This window comes from Phyllobates terribilis, unplaced genomic scaffold, assembly GCF_046119375.1.
Source record: "Phyllobates terribilis strain yellow unplaced genomic scaffold, ASM4611937v1 Scaffold_7__3_contigs__length_470593459, whole genome shotgun sequence".
In the NCBI taxonomy this organism is placed as follows: domain Eukaryota; kingdom Metazoa; phylum Chordata; class Amphibia; order Anura; family Dendrobatidae; genus Phyllobates; species Phyllobates terribilis.
The window spans coordinates 320,131,109-320,151,203 of NW_027362767.1; the positions used below are offsets into that span (position 1 = coordinate 320,131,109).

General features: G+C 43.4%; 1 protein-coding gene across 1 annotated transcript in view; it reads right to left on the reverse strand.

The window, feature by feature from the left end:
• CAPN6 (calpain 6) overlaps window positions 1-12,281 on the reverse strand; it is a 142,746-nt gene extending 130,465 nt beyond the window's left edge. Inside the window, exon 1 of the mRNA XM_073641134.1 lies at window positions 11,772-12,281. The gene's annotated coding sequence lies outside the window, so the exon portion shown is untranslated. The remainder of the gene's footprint in view (window positions 1-11,771) is intronic.
• Window positions 12,282-20,095: the final 7,814 nt, after the last annotated feature.

Sequence of the window (20,095 nt, forward strand, 5' to 3'; positions counted from 1 at the left end):
TCTAATGTGCCCACTCTCTATGGGCTGTCATCACACACCATTAACCCCTTCACTGTCTGCAATACTGCTGGCAGACTCAACCTGGCATATGCACCCGGGACAGTGGCATCTTGTGGCTGGTTACCAATACTACAGCTCACAAGGAATTATATGAGAAACAAGCTTTATACACACTCTATGCTTGATCATGGCACTAAGTTCCCCCTCTACTCTACTAGCTGGACCACTGCAGCTAACCCTTTAGCTAGGCCTAACAGTTCAGAGAGGTCTAACTACGGGAACATTTTCTTTAACTACTTCAATGCTAAAGGAAGGTTACAGCCTTCCTCACTATTACAGAATTGCCAGAAATAGCAAGACTCATGAATAGAGCAGAGACCCAAGCATGCGTACCTTTGCTTCATTCAACATGGAGTTTTGGTTCTTGGGATCCAGAGTCCCATTCTCGGGATTGCAAATGATTCAACTAATAAAAGCTGTGGATGTCGACTTAGGCAAATGATGGTCTTCTGCACTAAGGTCTATAGAACTTATGGAAACAGCCAATCCTGTGATTCCTTTAGACTTCAGAAGAGTGCAAGACAATTTTGCCCACTGTAGCAATGCCAGGGTTAAATCCTAGCTCTGCAGGCTTTGATTAGTACACCAGGCTATCTCTGCATATAAAGAGGCTAGGTGTTCATCTAAATCAGTCTGCTGGGGAGGCTGAGCAGACTGGATGTGTCTTGAAGTTGAAGAGAGAAACAAGCCAGAATCTCTTTGAGAAGAGTCTGCACAAGCCGTGTGTACCAAACTGCAAGTAACAGTGGTTGCTATAACCCTACCCCTACCCCTGATTTCTCCCAATGTCCAGTGTACACAGAAAGCTGCCAATCCATGGTGTGGGCGTGGTTATATAGAGCTCAGCATTCAGAGAACTGGTAGATCTGCAGCAGGAAAAAATTGTGATTTTATCAAAACTACAGCAAGCAGCTGAGTAAGACACATCACTGGAATCAGGGTCTCTGCTCCTACATCATGCTGCTCTAAGATTACCTAGCAAAACCTGGTGACAGATTCTCTTTAAGGAAATGATCCATAATTTGATGTATGGATGTACAAATCTAAGCAAGCACAGACTAAGCTCGAAATATTCATCTCAATTATGTCTCTTATTTGTGGTATTCATAAAGGAAGTACTTTACTATGATTTCTTTTATTTATTACCATTTTATACATATATTTTCGCTGTCTGTTTTAGTTTATTCAGTGTAGTCTCCTCAACAGATTTCTAAGTTCCAGAAACACTGTAAACATTAAAGGGGTTGTCCAGTACTATTAATGTGCCAATCTATTTTTATGGTGAAAAGAATGAAAAGAAGCTTCTTTGTAATTACCTTATGTTGCCGTTACTGCCTGTGAGCAGTGCTACCTCGGGTCGCTCACAGGGAGCACGTGACCCCGCGCTGATGTCACGTCAAGTGAGGCGTGACATCAGTGATGCGCTCCCCGCGGTGGATGCTGGGCTCTGGGCGGGGTTACCCGCACGTCACACCCAGCATCCACCGCGCGCTTTCCCAATGAATGGGGAGATGGAGAGTTCGCGGTGGATGCTGGGTATGACGCGCGGGGTAACTCTACCCACAGCCCATCACTCATCATGGAACGCAGAAAAAGAAGACCCCCCGGCTGCATCTGGAACCATGATGTGACCTCAGTGGATATCAGAGCCGGCTGCAGCTGGGGGACACGTGATGCCTGTGAGCGGCCAGTGATAGCGCCGCTCACAGGCAGAAACAGCAGAGGGAGGTAATTACAAAGAAACTTCTATTCTTCATAAAAATAGATTGGCACATTATTAAAAGTAGTGGACAACCCCTTTAAGACTGGATGTGAATGTATTTATTAGCTCAGCATGGGCCACCTTGCTGCAAAATCAATGCAGTGATGCAGAGTCCTTGATCAGCACTTCCCTGCCGTACTCGTACATGAATTTGTATTCATTTCTTGAAATATAAAGGACATTTTTTTTTTAGTGACTAGTTATAATTAAAGCTCTATGTGCCAAAATCATGATGATAATAGCCAATATGGTAGAAATAGAACACCAGATACCTTTACTGAGAAGAAACTTCATAGTTATCACTGAAATGCTGTTGTCAGAAATTACGGTATCTCTGTACACCATTTCCAGCATTACATATTGAGGAAGATTATATTAATTGCCACATTGAACTTTCATTTCTTCTATGTTCTCTAAATAATGATAGCTGTGGTGTGATTGGTTGCAATGGGAATCAGTTTTTGTTTTAGGTAATTTCTTACATCTGCCCAACTGTCTTGGGTTTTTGGGAAACTAATGTCTACCATTTGTTTAAGAACAGGGTCACTGGTTGCTACGTGCACTTTTATTATTATTCTACACAAATCTGATATTTGAATTTAGATCTGAGTAGACACATTTTGTCAAATGTTCAAAAACACACTCCTCAACATGGTAATTGTAACACAAAGAAAGAAACGTCATGGAATCATGGAAATCACAGGATCACTAGACAGTGTTGTAACTAGAGTCCTATGGGCCCTGGTGCAAAATTTGGACTGGGGCCCCCACCAGCATGTTAGTCAGATCTATGGGCACCAGTAGTAATGTCTACCATCCTGGCCCCTTTCTTTAATAACGTGCCCCCATCCTGGCCACTATCCAGTAACAATGTTCCCCATCCTGGCCACTATCCAGTAATAATGTTCCCCATCTTGGCCCCAATCCAGTAATAATATCCTCCTTCCTGGCCACAATCCAGTAATAATGTCCCCCATCCTGGCCCCAATCCAGTAATAATGTTCCCCATCCTGGCCACAATCCAGTAATAATGTCCCCCATCCTGGCCACAATCCAGTAATAATGTCCCCCATCCTGGCCACAATCCAGTAATAATGTCCCCCATCCTGGCCACTATCCAGTAATAATGTCCCCCATCCTGGCCACTATCCAGTAATAATGTCCCCCATCCTGGCCACTATCCAGTAATAATGTCCCCCATCCTGGCCACTATCCAGTAATAATGTCCCCCCATCCTGGCCACTATCCAGTAATAATGTTCCCCATCTTGGCCCCAATCCAGTAATAATATCCTCCTTCCTGGCCACAATCCAGTAATAATGTCCCCCATCCTGGCCCCAATCCAGTAATAATGTTCCCCATCCTGGCCACTATCCAGTAATAATGTCTCCCATCCTGGCCACTATCCAGTAATAATGTCCCCCATCCTGGCCACTATCCAGTAATAATGTCCCCCATCCTGGCCACTATCCAGTAATAATGTCCCCCCATCCTGGCCACTATCCAGTAATAATGTCCCCCCATCCTGGCCACTATCCAGTAATAATGTCCCCCATCCTGGCCACTATCCAGTAATAATGTCTCCCATCCTGGCCACTATCCAGTAATAATGTCCCCCATCCTGGCCACTATCCAGTAATAATGCCCCCCATCCTGGTCACTATCCAGTAATAATATCCAGCGCAATGGCAGTGACATTATGCGCCGCCCATGATTGGCACTCCGATGTCCGCTGCTAGCCTGATAAGTCACTACAACTATTGCGATGCAGGGAGCTGGTGGATCTGTGCACCACAATACATTTCAACCGAGATGACTGTGCATCCGAGGATGCAAATTCAGCTGAAAACAGGGTTGGCGCCAGCGGCCCCCTAAGCCTACGGGCCCAGTTGCAGTCTCACCCCTTGCAACCCTGATCATTACGCCCATGTTGATATCCAAATGATGACAAAATGGAAATAATATTATCAAAACACCTCATACAAACACACCTACCCTGACTATCTGATATTCGGCATACATAGAAGTTTGTCTACACTTGAGCCTGCGTGCGCCACGCCAGAAATTTTACTCTAGTCAGGAACTGGAGTGAGATTTCTGGCTTGGGGAATGCCACATCTCATCATAAATTAGACGAGCTGTGGAGTCATGCACCTCGTCTTACCCCAGTTTCACAGATTTTAGAGTAGCTGGGAGAAAATACCAAAAGGCGGAGATGGGCCCAAATAATGTGACTTTTCAAAGCAATTTATGCCAGAATTTTGGCAAAATTGCTTTAATGAATCAGGGCCTATATTTTAACAAATTAACTCATAAAGTTATTGTTTTTAATCAATGTGAACATAGTGCCGAACTTTTTCTATTACTAAACATAATTCTTTCAAATCATATATCACTCTAGAAAAGAGATTTATACTCCTTTGTTCCCACTGGGATATAGTGATTACCTTAAATCTATTTATGTCTATTGTTCATAAAATTAGTTACAACTTGAATTAAAATGTAATCACAACTCAAAGCATAACAATAAAGCTTTAACATTTCATAATCTGTACAAATAAAACACAATTCATTCACAGCTTCACCCAGAGGAATTCTTTACCCTCATTCTGCTGAAAAAAATCCCACTCTAATAAACAGAACTGCTCTGTAACTAATCCACAGCACAAGGATCATAATGCGCATGAAATTGGACACAGTATCTAACTAGTTGGATTAAAGGTGATTTATTTCCTTCCCAGCTTGATTATTATTTCCTCTTTATCATCTTTTTATTTATAAAGATAAATGCTTAAATTTATAGGATAAAATCTTTGTTTTTTGAAAAGCGAAAATATGTAAAAACCCAAAAACCGGTGCTCTGCCCGTGGCTGTCAATCGCTGATGGCGGGATTTAACATGCGCCGCCCGGAAGCGTGTCTTTCATCCTGCTCGTTGTCGTGAAATCAAACCATTATAGAAAAAAAAAAAATGTCACCACTTACCAAACATTTACAGCTTTTTTTTTTATGTATCTGCGTACTTTTCCTGATCTGGAGAATCATATTGCCAAGTCAGTTTTACCATATAGTGAATATGGTAAATAAAAACAAAAACAATTGTGGAATTGCACTTATTTTGCAATTTTAACGCACTTGGAATTTTTTTCTCACTTTCCAGTCCATCTCATGATAAAATTAATGAAATTATTCAAAAGTACAACTCGTCCTGAAAAAATTAAGCCTTCATACGGCTATGAGGACAGAAAAATAAAAAAAGCTCTTGCTCTTGGAATAAGGGGAGGCAAAAACGCAAAATTGCAAGGTCATAAAGGGGTTAAAGGGAACCTGTCATGTAAAAAAAAAATGCTATTAACCTGAAGATATTTGATTAATCTGCAGGTTAAAAGCATTTTGAAGCTGCTCAGCCCTGCACTGAGAGCCCCACTGGTTGGAGGAAATTAACTTTATTCATCCCGGCAGCCTCCGGCGTTCAGTCATGAGTGTGGGTTGGCGCAGATTCAGTCACCACTCAGTACATAGTGAGCATCGTCTGTAACCGCGCCCATGACACTGACTGACAGCCGGCTCTGCATTAATGCTATTAACTTGCAGACATAGGGTTAATCTGTAGGCTAATAGTGTAAGAAAGGTGCCCTGCAGCACTAAAACTGCAGCTCTAGGGAGAAAATTAACTTTATTAGTCCTGGAAGAAGCCGGCTTTCAGTCATATAGGTGTTCTTGCGCGGCTATGGTCACAACTCAGACTACTGTGAGTGGCACACCCTGCCATACGTAGAAATCCTTGCACATACATGCTTTTGCTGCTGTCAATGAGGCTTTTAATTGTGATCTGAGGAATGTTCTGCTGTGCTAGATGCACTTGGGCAAGTCATCAAGATCTGCTGCTGGCAATTTTTTTTTATCATTTGCATATCATTAATATGTCTATCCATCCAGAGATTTCCATAATTCCATGAATTTCCTTCTTGGTGTTGCAATTTCAATGTTGAGGAGTGTAGATACTCCTGTGGCAAACATAAAATAGTGACATATAGCGCCCAAATCATTCCGCCACACTTTTTGCCATAAGTGTCATCAGGTGCCCGACCCCCACCCCCAAAAAAGTCCTGGAGTTGCTAACATAATAAGAACACTATAGTGGCATTCAGCACTATTTTAGGGAAAATTGTACAACATAGGGGATGACAGACACCTGCTGGGGACTCCCCATATGAACCAAAGCAAAAAGCTGTTAAAGGGGTTGTCCAGGCTAAATACAATGTTGGTAAAAAGAATATGCAAACACCAGCGCTCAAGGGTTTAGGAGTGAAAATAGCTGAATGCTGCCGATAGTGGAGAGGGTCCTGTGTGATGACCCATAAAATGATAAAATCGCTAAATAATGGAGACTAAACAGCAAGAAAAGAATTTAATTGAAAATGGTTTTGTTATAGTGAAGTAGATCGTTATGCTAGTACACATATAACAATCAGAAAAAAAGAGGCAGTGCTGTGATAGTTAAATATATTAATATATGCTCTCATATCAAGCTGTTTTGCGCGATAGTCTCCATTATTTAGCGATTAAATACAATGTTGACATGAGGCTTAGATTTCCCAAAAATATCAAACTCTGCCACACTCACCTGCCGCCACCCGTGTGGATCCAGCAATGAAAATGCTGTATGTTACTGACCTGTATAGCTACTAGCCAATGAACTGAATGCAAAGCAGGACACCGAGCGGATGCTTCATTAGCAGTCCAAGGTGAAGTAGCAGACAACCTGTGAGCTGCCCTAGTACCAATATAAGACCAATAAATCAAAGGTCCTCCTATGTACCAAGCATAAATCCTACATAGAAAAAATTAGGAGTACACAGCCAAGTAAAGGTAAAATATGACACATTTTATTAAGGCAGAAATAATAAAAATATTAAAAACCAACAAAGAAGTTGTACCAAGAATATAGACCTGACCTAGGGGGCATATATACTGTATCCATAGGCGGATTATAATGAGGGCAATCCGGGCTACCGCCCGGGGCCTCGGGTCTCTAGGGGGCCCGGGGCTCCGGGGGGGCTATGGCCGGATTGCCCTCATTATATGTGTGGCCCCGCGGCACATACCGGCAGACAGTGGCGGGGGGGGCCCGGACCACTCCCCCAGCAGCGGTGCACGGCCGCTGCTTCTTCTTCGGCCGGGCCAGCACTGCAGCAGTTAACTTCCCTGTGTGCTGGCCCGGCCGCGTCACTGCTAGGAGACACGGCCCTGAGCGCGGCCGTGTCTCCTAGCTGTGACGTCAAGCAGTGCGCGCCCGGCCTGCACTGCTACTTACCACCGAAGAGGAGCAGGAGCCAGGAGGACTGGAGCCGAGCAGGGGGATGGTGAGTGTGTGTGTGTATGTGTGAGAGTGTGTATGTGTGAGTGTGTGTGTGTGTATGTGTATGTATGTATGTGTGTGTGTGCAGGCAGATATTGTGTGATGTCTGTTTATATGTATTTTTGTGTTTCAAATGTGTTTATGCGTGTATGTATATGTTTGTGTGCGTGACTGCGTGCTGCCTCCTGCTGAGCATAGATGGCGCCGTGCGGCCTCCTGCTGTCTCTGGAGGGGGGGACGTGCAGCCTCCCGCTGTGTATAGATGGCACCGTGAGGCACCCTGCTGTGTATAGATGGCACAGTGCGGCCTCCCGCTGTGTATAGATGGCTCCGTGCGGCCTCCCGCTGTGTATAGATGGCTCCGTGCGGCCTCCCGCTGTGTATAGATGGCTACGTGCGGCCTCCCGCTGTGTATAGATGGCACCGTGCGGCTCCCTGCTGTTTATAGATGGCTACGTGCGGCCTCCCGCTGTCTCTGGGGGGGGCGCCGTGCGGCCTCCCACTGTGTATAGATGGCACCATGCAGCTCCCTGCTGTGTATAGATGGCACCGTGCGGCCTCTCGCTGTGTATAGATGGCACCGTGCGGCCTCCCGCTGTGTATAGATGACACTGTGCGGCCTCCCGCTGTGTATAGATGGCTCCGTGCGGCCTCCCGCTGTGTATAGATGGCTCCGTGCGGCCTCCCGCTTTGTATAGATGGCTCCGTGCGGCCTCCTGCCGTGTATAGATGGCTCCGTGCGGCCTCCTGCCGTGTATAGATGGCTACGTGCGGCCTCCTGCCGTGTATAGATGGCTACGTGCGGCCTCCTGCCGTGTATAGATGGCTACGTGCGGCCTCCTGCCGTGTATAGATGGCTACGTGCGGCCTCCTGCCGTGTATAGATGGCTACGTGCGGCCTCCTGCCGTGTACAGATGGCTACGTGCGGCCTCCTGCCATGCATAGATGGCTTTGTGCGGCCTCCCGCGGTGTATAGATGGCTACGTGCGGCCTCCTGCTGTGTATAGATGGCTACGTGCGGCCTCCTGCTGTGTATAGATGGCTACGTGCGGCCTCCTGCTGTGTATAGATGGCTACGTGTGCTCAATATTGAATCATACAGTTAATGTAAGGCTATGTGCCCACGATGCAGAAATGCTCCGGATTTTTTTTGAGCGTTTCTGCATCTCCCTGGCAGAAAAAACTCATGCGGATTGTACATGCGGATTGTACATGCATTTTTCCTGCCAGGGACAAGCGGAAGTGAAGCGTTCTTCACTTGCATTTCCGCATGCGGGTTGACAAGCGCTTTCCAAGTGATTTTAGCATCACTTGGAAAGTGCTTGACAACTTGGTCACACTATATAAATCCATGCAACCGGCATGGATTTATATAGTGTGAACGTAAAAGAATGGTAAAAAATAAATATATACTTACCTTCTGATGGCCTGCCAACGTCAGCGGTTGCGTGACCCGTCACATGACTAAATGACGTCACGGCAGGTCCTTTTCAGACCATCGCGAGCTGCCGGCAAGCCAGGATGCATCGGATAAAGACACCGGGGGCCATCAGAAGGTAAGTATAATATTTATTTTTTAATTTATTCTTTTTTTTACAGGTTCTATGGTACCCGGGTCCGGAGGAGAGTCTCCTCTTCTCCAAACCCGGGTACCATCCGCACATTGAAACGCATGGATTCTGCATGTACAGATGCAGTGATGTGGATTACATGCGTTCCAATGCAAGTCAATGGCGGCGAAAGCGCCGCGCTTCCGCAAAATAATTGGTAGTGCTGCGGATTTTTCCGCAATGATAATCCGCAGCGGAAATCTCCGCAGCATGTGCACAGCACATGCGGATTATCATTGGGGAACATGGCAGACCTTCTACCAAGCGTTCTTTAAGCGTTTCTGCAGCGGAACTGCCGCTGCGGAAACGCTTAAAAAACGCATAGTGGGCACACAGCCTAAAAAAAATTATTATAATTAATATTGTGCCAAATTAATTTCACGTGAACTATCACATGATCTATCACAGGGGATCATGTGACATGTCACGTGATACATCAGGTGTGTGTGTGGGGTGGGGGGCCCGCCCCTTCTAAACTGCCCGGGGCCCTTGCTACTCTTAATCCACCCCTGACTGTATCACAAGTTTATCACAAGGTAAGTATAGATATATCTGGAGAATAACATGAGCTATATTCTTATTGCAGTGGGTAAGTATGGATATATCGTGGAGACAGCGGGTAGACACAACAGGGCATCAGAAAAAATATGTGTCACATATGCTAAATATTGGATAGTTCCACTGTATTATAGTGCCCAAATGTCACACCATCACCAATACTAGTAACAAATGCTTGTCATCCTGTCATAGGATTTAAACCAAACAAAACCCTGCCATACACATAAATAGGAAATACCTAACAAAGCAATATATGTGGCGGTAAAAGTACATAGATATTCATCAACTCATTTATAATTTCCCCTCTGAGGGAGCTACAAATACGAAACGCACATTAGGGGCTCTCTGTGGACCACTTGTTCTGACCTTGGGTAATTATAAATGAGTTGATGAATATCTATGTACTTTTACCGCCACATATATTGCTTTGTTAGGTATTTCCTATTTATGTGTATGGCAGGGTTTTGTTTGGTTTAAATCCTATGACAGGATGACAAGCATTTGTTACTAGTATTGGTGATGGTGTGACATTTGGGCACTATAATACAGTGGAACTATCCAATCTTTAGCTTATATGACACATATTTTTTCTGATACCCTGTTGTGTCTACCCGCTGTCTCCACGATATATCCATACTTACCCACTGCAATAAGAATATAGCTCATGTTATTCTCCAGATAGATCTATACTTACCTACTTACCTTGTGATAAACTTGTGATACAGTATATTTGCCCCCTAGGTCAGGTCTATATTCTTTGTACAACTTCTTTGTTGGTTTTTAATATTTTTATTATTTCTGCCTTAATAAAATGTGTTATATTTTACCTTTACTTGGCTGTGTACTCCTAATTTTTTCTATGTAGGATTTCCGTGAGCTGCTCTGCATATCCTCTCCTGTGCCAATTGACTGGTCCTTATCAATCTCATCTCCACCTCCAGCTACAAAGTTACACTGCTCCTGCTTGCCCTCTTAAGAGGAGAGTGGGTGGTCCATTGTAGGGACTAGCCCATGTGGCAATTGTCAGATGGACTTTATGATCCTAGGAAAGGGTTTAGAACTATGAAAAAAACATTGTATAACCAATCTGCCCTAAGGGACAAATTTCTTCTCCTGATCCCAAGTGTCCATCAGATTGGATCAGCCCTCAGAAAATAGATTTTGTTAAACTGCTGTAATGAGTGCAGAGTTTTATTTCTCCTACTTGATATTGAAACATAGATGCAAAGGATTATGAATCAAAAAACAATACACATAGTAGAGAAGATGCCCCTCGCAACTATATTGCTGTTTTATTTCTTATTTATATGTAAACAGTAGTAGGTAATCAACATACTTAATTCTGCTCAATATTGAGTGATAAAATTAATATTAAGCAGAATTACATTCAGCCTAATGGTTCGGCCTCCACAACAGTCTATCATGTGGTTCCTTGGGAAAATGAATTGCTCACCTCTGGTATGGATCATTTTATTCAAACCTAGATGACTATTCATATTTATATTCCTAATTGGTCAAAGTTTATGAAATACCCTAGCATTTCTGTACCTTTTATTTATGTTGTATTTTAACATATTCTATTATTTTGAATAATTGACTATAATGATACCCTACATTGTGCTGCTTGGACGTTATTGGCTGATCGGTATTATGTACTATATATATATACAGCAGTATTAATTTTTAGATGCAGATTTGGTATAAAATATAGTAAAGGCGATCATAAAATGTACAATATAGTCCATATCAATAAACAACGAAAAGCTTCACCTTCTGAAATGTTCTGTCTCAACGGGAATTGTCAATTTGCTGGAGCGTAAGAAATGTGTCTGTTGTAGGAGCAGTAAATCATTCCTGTTCTCATTTTTTTCATACTGAGTTTACTTTCTGGTGTAAGAAAAATCTCATTGCCGTATTACTATTTAACCTCAATAAACAGTGGTTTCCAACAGAGTTATTAAATCAATAAAAAAAAATATTTCACTTCCCGCAGATTTGTGGATGTAAATCAATATTTCAGATTTATTTACGCTTGCCAAAAATGTGACGGCTACTAGAGACTATGAAAGTCAGAATCACAGTAGAATTGTCATTCTGTTTCCCTCACCGTGAATAAACTGCATTGTAACAACTTGCTAATTCTGATAATAATAGTAGTAAAAGTAATAATATACTTGCAATTAAGATCCGATTTAATTATATTTTTAAACATATATACAAATATAGCAGAGCTAAATGTAACTTTAAGGTAATGCTGATCTTATGCAGCATAACTACAGTTCCAAGTAAAGCAACAGAAAACTAATTTACAAGTGATCATAACAAGTTGTGCAACATGACTTGTTCAACTGAGCACAGAAACATCAGGATATTCTGTTTTCTTACAATAGATTGAAAACATGTTCATGATGAGTCTTACCTCTGCTGCGCAACTTCCTAAAAGTATGACGGTAAAAAGCAATCCCAAAATTCAATCCAATTTATGAATTCCAGCTGACAAAACTGTGAATGGTTGCTGGTTGTATCAAAGAGGCAAATGTAAGAGGGGAGTCCTGGGTGCTGTCGAAAGTTTTCAAATAGTATTCTAGCTTTCTTTTATATGGCAGTGAGTCATAGTAGGGGGCTGGATTTCTTATGTGTTAGAGGACCTGGGGGGGGGTGGTTATTTTAAAGTTACGCTCTGGTTCTATTATGGGAAGGAGAAGAGTGGAGATTGCCGTAGGAGAAAAATGAATTCCATTCGACCTTCACTGATTAACTGCAGCCAAGTTCACATGTAATGCAACACCATAATATCTATATTGATTTACTTGGGGGTGTTAAAAGATTTGTATCGAGGAGTAATACGAGATGGACTTCTCTTGTTGACCGCTCTGCTGCCGGAAAAGTAGTCATTCCACGCTGTGGTAGTATTAAATAGTCGCTTTATTACGCCTTTCAAGTTTGCACCAAACTCTCTCTTTAAGGGCTTGCTCACACGGCTGAGTACTCATCTGAAATAAATTGAGTGGCTCCGGAATTCGGATCACGTGCACCCGTACAAGTCTATGGGTGCGTGTGAAACATTGGATTGCACTCGGACGTCATCCAAGTGCAGTCAGACACTTCCGGACTCAGACAATAGAGAAAATGGAGAAATTAAATACTCCATCTTCTCTACTCTAAAATGACACTCGGATCAAACTCTGACAGAGTTTGAGCCGAGTGTCATTAGCATAATCTGTCCGATTCCCTCACATGAGAGAATCATCACTCGTATGACCCCTAAAAAATAAACTACAACTTGATCAATTGAGCACCCCTGTCACCTCCTCCTAACTTCCTCTGCACTATAATGTACCACATATGTGCCCTTGTCTCACTTTCTTCTTTTCTTTAGAACTGTTAGGGGGGATTCACATATGACATACTTCTCCTCTGCAGCAAATCCACCATGAAATTTAAATGCAAACTTCCCTCAGACTTTCTAGGGGTTTCATTCTTTTGCAAAGAGAAAAATCCGCAGATAATCCATGAGAAAATTGTCATGTAATTTATATGTAAAAAGACCTTTATCTGTCCATATGCCCTGATTAGACCTCCCCTCTGCGAGTCGAAGCCTAGAGACCCCCCTCTCCGGTTCTGAGCCTTCCGTATATTACTTGTTTCGGCAGTCATTTGAATGAGCAGCAATTAATACTACAGCAGCCAGACTATGCTTCCCCGGCAATAACTGCTGATTATATCCAGAAGTCCACAGTTTTGTAATGAGAATAGATGACATTACATTGCCTGATATATCCACTTGTAAGTTCAGAGCAATTGTAGTTGAATCTAGTCAATCATTAATATGCTTAACCCTTCTCATCTTTTCTTTTAAAAAATCCTCCCCCCCCATCGTGGTCTGTTATTATAACTACAGAAAAGAGATTGAAATTAAGTTTTTGTGAAATACAAAGGTTTTCAGCTATAACCTCTCTTGGTGAATGCTGAAAATCTGTCACTTTGAGAACTGCATCGTGAGCTGCGGCTGGGAATGCTTTAAATTCTTTCCTAGCAGATTAATTTATCGTACGCTTACATAATAGCAAAGCTTTTGCAATAGGTGAAGGCACAGTACATTTACTACATTCCTTTGTACTTTCTCTGTTTGCTTTAACACTTTGTATATTTATGTTATAAACAGTAAATGCTTAACTTTAGCCAATGGGAGCGTGGGGGTTATAGTTAGATTTGTGTTACTTTATTCTAATATTCATGTTCCTTTATTCTTTCACTAGGAAAAATTATGCTTCGTTTTTTTTCTGTTTTCTGTTTTTTTTTTTTTATATTAGAACTCTGTTTGTGTCATCACAGTCTATGTCCCGATCAGACGTTTAAGTGGATCTTCGAGAGCAGCAATACCTGACACAATGGCATGGACAAGAATGGTGTGGTGATGTAGAGATGAGTAAAAAGATCCAATGCAAATTAAATTTGAGTAGAACTTTTAGTAATTTGTTGAACTTTATCATATAAAAAAAAATTGCCATTCGATTAGCCCAAATTGCCTAAAATTAACACCACCATTTTACACATTGTAGAAGAATGTACCAGTCAGACAAGGCTCACATGAATTGAAGCGCAGAAAGACAGGCTCTCCCACAATGTCTTGCAGCTATCACATCACATTGTATAGCACAACCAATTAAAAAGCCTGTGAAAAAGCAGAAGCAGGGAATGCAGCAGCCATTTTATGGTGAAGCTGGATAGTGAGTGGACGTCACCACTCATAGATTAGCCATGCCATAGAGATATGGAGAGAAAATCATAAAACACTGAACAAATTGTACACATAGTGTAGGGCAGCAAAGCAGTGAAGAATATTACTTTGTGAAGAAATGAATAATAATGAGATTCAATTGATAGTGAGAGATAAGAGAACTGGCAGTGACAGCTGCTGCTTTATTGATCCCATGCTGCTTACTTGCTGCATTTTAATTACACATTTCTTTGCAACCACGTAGAAGCAGGCCATTAATCTTATCAAAAGCAAAAAAATATGTACGTAAATCTTTGACTGCTTCTCAATGTGTGCATGTTACAAACTGATGATAATTTTGTAACCTGTTAAATTAATATAATTTGACATATATACACACCACACAAATATTGCGGCCTGTTAACATTGCTTTTTTGGGCATGTACCTAGCATTTCTTGGTTGATACTTTTTGGGAATGGGGGAATTGTGTTACAAACACAAAAATTAAGTAAAAAAATAGACATTTAACTGTGTGAGTGTCTACCTCACAAAGTAAGCGTGTACCAAAACTACAGATTTTTTGCACACAATCAATTTTGACATATACACATACTACACCAATACTGCAGACTGTTTCTGCTGTTGATTTAAGAACATGTACCTAGCATTGTTTGGTCAGTCCTTTTTGGGAAGGGAGAAACTGTGGTTCAAAACACAAAACTTAATTCTGGTATAGTAAAAAAATGGATGATAAAGAAAGTGGCAACAGAAATGTACATGCTAATGTCGAAGAAAACCTCCCATTCCAAGGCATCTTGTAATAAGAATGTGGGAAACACAACAGCTGAAACCAGCCATTCCGTACTTCCAAACACAGGTAATTGTAGTCCTAATTTTCTTCTAGCAAGAGTGTTAATGGGGAGGAAGGAGAAAATGTTATGGACTACAGTAGATATAAAAGGTCTACACACCCCTGTTACAATACCAGGATTTTGTTATGTAAAAAAAATCATACCAAGAAGAATAATTTTAGAACTTTTTTACACCTTTTAATGTCACCCATAATCTGTTCAAATGCATTGAGAAACAAGCTGAAATAATTTTAGGAGGGGGAAATAAAAATTGCAAAATTAAAATAATGTGCTTGCGTAAGTGTGAACACCCTTTTATAATTGGGGATGTGGTTGTGTTCAGAATTAGCCAATCCCAATTAAACTTATGTAAATAATAATCAGTACACAGCTACCATCATTTACAGTGATCCTGATTAACCCCAAATAAAGTTTGCTCTAGCTGTAAAGTTTGTTAAAGCTGTTCTATTAGATTTTTCCTGACTGTTTTTATTTTCCAGCAAAAGCCATGGTCCATACACAGCTTACAACACAGCAAAGGGATCTCATTGTTGAAAGTTATCAGGAGAGGGGTACAAAATATTTTCAAGACATTAGATTTATTATGGAATGCTGTGAAGACTGTGATCAAGAACTGGTTTAAATTTGGCACAACAGTGACACTATCTAGTGCTGGACATCCCTCAAAAAATTGATAAGAAGATCAGAAAAAAAATTGACCTGATATACAGACAAGTGGCCTACAAAAACATTAAAGGAGCTGCAGGAATTTCTGTCATGTACTAGTTGTGTACTGCATGTGACAAAAATCTCCCATATTTTTCATGTCTGGCCTGTCAGGTGAGACAGAAGACTTTTATTCCAATGAAAAACATCCAAGCCTGGCTATGTTTTGCCAAAACCTACATCAAGTCTACCCAAAGCATGTATGAAAACATGCGATAGTCTGATGAGAACAAGGTCAAACATTTTGGCCATAGCTCCAAAAGGTATGTTTGGCACAAAGTCAACATTGTACATCACCAAAAGAACACCATACCCACAGTGGAGGCAGCATTATGCTTTAGGGTTGCTTTTTGGCAGCTGGAGCTGGAGCTTTACTCAAGGTGGAGGAAATTATGAAATTTCTCCTTTCAGCACAATGACCCTTAGCATACCTCCAAATTAACAAAAGAATGGCTTTGCCAAAAAAGATCAAAGTTTTGGATTGGCTCAGACCTGAATCTAATTGAAAATCTTTGGGTGACCTTAGGAGAGTTCTGTATACAGGAGATGCCATGACAGTCAGATTTGGAGCGCTAATGCAAGAAACAGTGGGCAAAGATTGCCAGTTCTAGATGTGCCATGCTGATAGACTCCTACCCAGAAAGACTGAATGCTGTCATAAATTGAAAGGGTGCTTCAACAGAGTATTAGTTTAAGGGTGTGCAGATTTATGCAATCGCATTATTTAGCTCTTTTTCTTTTTCCGCGCACATTCTTCTGTCACCGTAACAGTTTATATTTTCAATTGTGGACATTCATTGACATCTTTGACGTTTCTGACCACTATTTTCATAAGCCACAGCATTTCGGATGCTTACAAAGATCTTTCTTAACAAATTCTTCCAGTTAATGTGTTAGGTGAGAACAGCATTTGAATTAGGATCAGATGAGGGAGAAGTAAGTGTAGGACATGACTCAAACACGTCGCTATGTTGGAGGTTATAGTAGTACTCATGGGCGTACCCACCGTGGGGCAGGGGGGGGCAGCTGCCCCCCCCCAGAAACAGGCACGCAAGCCGCACACCAGGGCCGGCATCAGCACCCGGTGCACCCGGGCAAATGCCGGGGCCTTGAGCAGGCGGGGGGGTCCCCCTCACCGTCAGCGCCCGCTCCCCCCCCACTTGCTCAGGGCCCCGGCACCCGGCACATACTTACCCCTCCCCGTGCCTCCGCAGCAGCTCCTGCATCTTCCCCGGCTGCTGCACTGTGATGTCTCAGGTCAGAGGGCGCGGTGACGTCTTTACACCGCGCTCTCTCCTGAGCAGTCACAGCGCAGAGCGGGATGAGGCCGGCGGTGCTGGAGTCCGGAGCAGCGGCAGCAGGTGAGGAGTGAGGTGAGTATTTGATTATTTTTTTTATTAAATGGAGGCCTATGGCAGTATAAGGGAGGGGGGTGAGGTGGGGGTGTGTGACATCCTGCATGGGGCATTATAAGGGGGGGGTGTATGACATCCTGCATGGGGCATTATAAGGGAGGGGGGTGTGTGACATCCTGCATGGGGCATTATAAGGGAGGGGGGGTGTGACATCCTGCATGGGGCATTATAAGGAAGGGGGGAGTGTGACATCCTGCATGGGGCATTATAAGGGAGGGGAGGGTGTGACGTCCTGCGTGGGGCATTATAAGGAAGGGGGGGTGTGTGACATCCTGCATGGGGCATTGTAAGGGAGGGGAGCGTGTGACATCCTGCATGGGGCATTATAAGGAAGGGGGGGTGTCATCCTGCATGGGGCATTATAAGGTGGGGTGACATCCTACATGGGGAATTATATGGGGGGGAACAGCCTGCATTGGGCATTATGTGGGGGGGGACAGCCTGCATGTGGCATTATGTGTGGGGAACAGCCTGCATGGAGCGTTATATGGGGGCCAGTATTCTGTATGGAGCGTTATATGGGGGCCAGTATTCTGTATGGAGCTTTATATGGGGACCAGTATCCTGTATGGGGCATTTTATGGCGGCCAGTATACTGTGTGGAGTGGTTCGCCGGTTTCTGAGCTATTGTGGAATTTACAATAGATATCACTCATGTAATGTAAGAAGTGAAATCTTTGCATTGTACTATATATATATTTCTCTGCGGTGTCTGTGACCATGGCTTGCCCCCCCCTAGTTTTGATCCTGGGTACGCCCATGGTAGTACTGACACTGGCAGCCATACTATTACGTGTACAGCGGGTGGCAGTCAACATGTCAGTGGCCTATGTCAAGGAAAAGCAAGAGGAGAGAAACAAGGAGTCCAGGACATTTCTCACAATGAAACAATTGTCAGCCAAGCAGGAATGATGATGTTAGTAATGATTGTGTTGTGAATAGCACCTGGGAACTAGATCAAGGTAACAAGTAGGTGATATCATCAGAGGAGAAGGATGGCGGTGTCGGCAATAAAGAGCGAAGTTCATTTTAGGCCAAATGATGTTCCAAGTAGAGACTTGCTTCTTCTGCCGTCAACTCAAGAGCAGGTGATGCCACAACTGCTTTTTGGTGGAAGAGACTCAACAGTGCTTAACCCCTTCCTGACATGGCCAATTTGTGTTTTTGCGTTTTCATTTTTCCTCCCTTTCTTCCAAGAGCCATAACTTTTTGATTTTTTTGTCCACATAGATGTATGAGGGCTTATTTTATTGCGGAAAGAATTGGACTTTTTAATGACACTATTCATTTTACCATTCAATGTACTTTAAAACAGGAAAAAAATTCCAAGTGTGGTAAAATTGTGAAAAAAAAGCATAGCTATACTGTATATTACTCTGGTTAATATTTCCAGTACTCATGTGCTGATTATTTACTAATATACTAATCATTAGTATATCTTTATTGCTCATTAAAGCTGCACACTCCAACTAGCAGGACTTGTGGACTCCTGACATGTGACACTGATGACATAACGACAGGTCTTTTTGCACTTCTATGTTGATGCCTGCTTGTGATTGGTCAACGTCATACAGGAGGCAGAAGTACACGTGTAGCACCCTGAGGATTCGGCTGCTACAGGAGTATTGCACCTCAACCCAGAGGTGTGATATTCCACTCCCGGGTAAGGATGGAGTGTGGAACTGAGCTCAGATAGACTGCATGCACTACATACATCCCATTCCAGAGGAGCAGGCCGACGGCACTCCCACTTAGAAATGTGCAGGTGCGACCGAGCCTGTTCCTGGCTGGAGTGGGAGGGGGGAGGAACATCCCATGTAGTGTAGGGGCAGATAGGGGGAGCAGTCTGGGTAGTGGTAGGAGCTCATTGGGTGCTGGTCACCTGAGCTCACACATAGAGGGATATATAAGGAGGGCACCAACTTAGAATCAGGGTCAGATGCAGAGGACAGGTCAGTCAGTCAGTGCAGAGGACAAGTCAGCAGGAGAGGAGGAGCGGAAGCTGGCAGAGGAGCAGCTGAAAGAAAGAGAGGCCCTGAAGAGAGAGAGTGGAGTGAAGAAAGACCCAGAGGGGGACAAAGAAGGGACCCAAGAACCCAAATAAGAACACCGGGTGAGGAGTCAGCAAGAGGGTACCGGAACCCAAGCTGGTGGGGGCAAAGACATTCCCCAGCCAGAGACCGGAGACCGTGGGCAGTGTCTGTCACGGTCACCCACTACATTCACCCTGAAGGCACACCACAGGAAGGGTCAGGGAACCTAAGGCCATAGGTTGCCCAACAGAAGGCCCGAGGGAGCTGGACTTAGGTGAATCACTGGTGGGGACGGCTGAAGTAAGGACAGAGGGAGAGCTCAGGGCCACGCTCCGGACTTGTTTGGGGGTTGACCGGATCCAGGACCTGGTGGACGCAGCACGGCTCGGGAGGTCACTTGGAGCTAGAGTGACCAGGAACATCTGCAGTAAGTAAAGACCCTTAACTGCACAACCCGAGTCTGTCATCATTACCGGCTGCACCGCACCACCACAACCCCCATCCTCTGCGCCTGTCCCCTCTGAGGCTATACCCCTCCCGTTGGGGGTTATCCCACCAAGCTGCGCATCCACCATCAGCCTCAGCGGACCCTGCTGCAGCGGCGGCCACAGTGACCGCATCACAACGGGTGGCGTAGTCGACACAACGAACTTTAATAACATCAGTAAAGACTGCCACATAACACTGAGCTTGACGCCCTGGGCACGGGACCGGGTCACAGCCGCTCGGAGACTACAACCCCCCATCTGATCCGGTGCCGGGTATTCCCCTCAGAAAGGAATATGTCCCAGGGGGCGCGTCACACGCCCACAGTGAAAACAATCTAATAACACCTACATGGATTGATAATATCTCCGCAACGGAGATACAAAGAACAACAGTAAAAAAAAAATTCTGCAGGCAATATTACATCGTGTCCAGTTCAATATGAAACATTTTGTGAAATGTCCTCTTTAACAAACAACAAATCTGTTGCTATTCTCCAGACAAGAACAAT